The sequence below is a fragment of the Nannospalax galili genome, unplaced genomic scaffold (genome assembly GCF_000622305.1).
Source record: "Nannospalax galili isolate Female #2095 unplaced genomic scaffold, S.galili_v1.0 scaffold1086, whole genome shotgun sequence".
NCBI lineage: Eukaryota > Metazoa > Chordata > Mammalia > Rodentia > Spalacidae > Nannospalax > Nannospalax galili.
The window spans coordinates 1,415,563-1,419,816 of record NW_008354345.1 but is presented as its reverse complement, the minus strand read 5'-3'; positions in this window follow the sequence as shown (position 1 = coordinate 1,419,816).

Sequence of the window (4,254 nt, the reverse complement as noted above, 5' to 3'; positions counted from 1 at the left end):
TCAGGCAAAATGCGTCTTCCCCATGTCTCATGTTAGAAACAACAGCGAGATGGCTCAGTGGGTGAAGGGACTTACTGCTGAGCCTGACATGTTTGGTCCCTGGGACCCATAGAGTTGGAAGTTGTCCTCTGATCTTTACGTGTGTACTGTAACCCATGTATGCGCATGCACACACACAATTCAATAAATACATATAATAATTTAAAAAACACATCAAAGTTTTAGGAAATAGAGGAAATTGAATCACCACTAAAGCAAGCCTTGAACTTTCCATCTTAAGGAAGAATAAATAGGCTTTGTTCCTGTCAGTTCAACCAGTGAATTCATAAGCAGGTGTTTTACGTCAAAGCTGCCATTTTCAGTGTCACAGGACAATGAAGAGAATGGTTCTGACACGTTATCAATGCTGTAGCAGAAAGGCAGACGCATCTTCTGAAAGGGCTGACAAAGGGCACTGGTCCCCAGGAACATGCTTCTGCTAATAACAAAACTTCAAAGGCATTTCTTTACAACTTTGAACCAAGAGATGTGCTAAGTTACTTGGTTAGAAACAAATGGTGGGTCAAAGTACTGAATTTTCTTGGGTTGACCAAATGAATAAGCAGGAGTTGTTGATCAAATAGACTCCTATACCTTCCTTAAAGGTGTGTTCAGTGGAGAGCATTATGCCTTCATCACCAGGGTTAGGTTCTAATAGTTGGCTCTAGGATGCCCAGGCTCCTTTTGAACAGAAATCACCTGTCGTTGTTTAAAGTGAGAGTCCTTCAAATATTTTATATCCAATGGGGTACTATTTGGCCATCAGGAATGATATGTCATGATTATGATGTCATCATGTTAAGTGACATAAGCTAGATATAGACAAATACTGCATTTTCTTTCCTACATGGAAACTAGAAGTTTTAAAAAGAACTAAAAGTAATAGAGAGCCATCCAGGCAGGTTAACAGAACCCAAGTCAGGAGGCAAACAGATGGGTGACAGAAGGTGATTGAGAGGATGTAAATGAAGCTTGATGTGTGCATGTATGCAAATGTCAGTGAAGACCACTAATATTTATAGTTAATATGTAATAATGGTTATGAAAATAAAGGGATTTATTCTTGCCATTGATGACTGTGTTCACATGGAAAATTTGTTGCACTGTCTAACATTCCCTGGATAATATGATTATTATGGTATCAAGATAACAAAAAAAGTAGTAATGTTTTGATGACAGAACACTCATTTGGGTTGGTCAGTGTCTTAGTTAATTCTCTGTTAAAATACCCTAACAAAAGCTACTTATGGGAGAAAGGGTTTATTGTGGCTCACAGTTCCGGAGGACACAGTCCATCACGGTGGGACAGACATGGCAGCAAGGACAGAAAGCTTGGAGGGAGCAGTAGGAAGCTGGATGGTCACTTTGCATCCTACTCAGAAAGCAGAGTGTGAACAGGAAGTGGGTCTGGGTTACAGAGCCTCAAGGCCCACCCCCAGTGACCCATTTCATATAGCCAGGCTCCACCTTCTAAAGATTCCACAATCTTCCCAAACAAGGCCACCAGCTAGGGAGCAAGTGTTCAAGCATGTGAACCTATGGGGGACATTCCACACTCAAACCCTAACGAATACCATGGGTGATACTATGCGTTTGGTCTTGGACATTGACATTATTCTGTGTCAGGGCACCTGCCCCTTAGGCCACTCTCCTCAATAAAGGGAAGAAATCATTTTCCAAGGTGCTGCTAATTATAGAAGGGGCATTAAGAAGGCTCTGGTTGAAAAAGAAACACCCCTTCAATGGCTAGTCTTTACTTCATCTATTTTACTTAGGCTTTAATCCCTGATGAACTCCCACCCAGGGACACACAATAAAAATCTCTCAGCTAGCTGCAAATCTTTCCAGATCCTTTCTCAGCATTACATAGAGAGGGTGTGAAATTACTGGTGTTCAGAGATGAGTTAGGGATTTGGGGGTTAGATAATAGTTAAGCAAAGAAAGCTAAACTTCACCTATGTTTCACTATTACTTAAATTATTTTAAAACTCTCCTCCAAAATGCCTGAGCATTGTGTGCAAGAAGTCATGTACAGTCTCTGTTCTGGTTAGCCTTGTCAACTCAACATAGCCTAGAGTCATCTAAGAGAACTCTGCTGAGGAACTGCCTAGATCAGGTTGGCCTGCAGACATATCTGATATCTGTGAAGAATTGTCTTATTGATGTAGGAGGACTGAAGCCATTGTGGGTGGGACCATTTCTGAGGCATGTGGTCCTGGGCTGTATAAGAAAGCTAGCTATGCATGATCCCGAGAGTGAAGCAGAGCGGACTGACAAGCAGCCTTCCTCTACGGTTTCTGTTTCAAGTTCCTGCCCTGACTTCCCTCAATGATGGACTGCCACTTGGAAGTATATGCCAAAGAAACCCATACTTCCCTAACTTGCTTTTGGTCAGTGTTTTATCACAGCAACAGAAGCACAGTCACCATGGCTACAGGATGAGGAGTGCAGCTTGGTTGTGGATGGTGACGAATGCATCTTATAAAGACAGATACAGAAAAAAAGCCTTGGATCAAGATACTTCAAAATACTATCTATAGCTTTTTGAAAATGTTGAGTCTCCAAGATATGAACGAACCAACAATTACATAATTATGAATTAGGTTGAACACTGGTGGAAAGAGGTCTCACTGTGGTGGTTTGAATGGGAAGTGTCCCTCATAGGCTCACGTGTTTTAACACCTGATCCCCAGTCAGTGGTGCTGATTGGAAGGTTAATGGAACCTTTGGGTGAGGCCTTGATGGAGGAAGAATAAGACTGCGGGAGGTAGGGGTGGGGGTGGGGGGAGGAAGGTAGGGAGGGTAGATTTGAGTTTTATAGCCTGGTACAGTTCTTATTTGCTCTTTGCTTCCTGACTGCTAGGCAGGCCTCACAGTCCTGCTCTCATGTGCTCCCCATCATGATAGACTGTGTCCCCTCTGGAACTGCAAGCTGTAAATAATTCTTCCCTAACTTGCTTTTTGTCAGAGAATTTTAATCACAGCAATAGAAAATAAATCAGTAAGATCGTCAAACAGAATGTGGGGGCAGGCAGTGGTCCTGTTTCTATTTTCCTAACACTTGGAAAATAGCAAAAATTGGAAAATTGGCAAAACCCACTTCCACATTAATTTTTAACTCGTCTTTTGAGTATAGTAATGGACACTAAGTTTCACCTATGAGCCTTGTAACCATGCCCTGAAAGGAAGGTTAGGAACAGCACAGAATTCAAAACATTTCAGACATCCTACTTTTGTGCACTACTCATACACAAGACAACAGGACTGGAGTTGGAAACTTGTGATTCCTGGACAAGATTTGGGAGATGGCTATTTATCATCTATCTATCTATCTATCTATCTATCATCTATCTATCTATCTATCTATCTATCTATCTATCTATCTATCTATCTATCTATATCTATCATCTATCTATCATCTATCTATCTAATCTATCATCTATCATCATCTATCATCATCTATCTATCTATCAATCATCTATCATCTCTCTTTCTATCTATCTATCTATCTATCATCTATCTATCTATCATCTATCTATCATCTACTTATCATCATCTATCATCTACCTTCTATCATCTATCATCTGCCTGTCTCTGTCATCTATCATCTGTCTCCTATCATTTATGTCATCACTTATTTTATAATTTATCATCTATCAATGACCTACCATAATTCCAATGGCCTGGAATTATGTAGCCCAGACTGACCATGAACTGGTAACCCTCCTGCTTCAGCCTCTCAAGTGCTGGGATATTTATTAATAGATTCAAGACTTTCAGCTCCTGTTGACAATTAACTAAAATCTAGTTCTATTACTGCATTCAATACTTACTGGGCCAGTGGTGGGTTTGGCCACTGGTATTTTGGCTGTACCACATTTTATGCTGAAAATACTGCAGATGACTGAGGACTTGCTGCACCCAGGTGACAATTTTTCAAGTGTCATAAATTCTTCCAGAAAAAAAAGTATTTTGAATTTAGAAATTAATCTCCACTCACTTCTAAATTCACTGTTCATTTGAAAACAGTTGTAATGAATGGCAGCAATTGCAGCAGTTTTTGGTAATACATCCAGCAATAGAAAATCTATAGCTTCTAGATACACCAACGACATCTCTGAATTCTGAGGTTTACATTAAAAAAAAAAGTCTCCTGATCCTTTCCATATATCTCAACCTGCAGTAACTCATTATATATATAATTATATATAATTA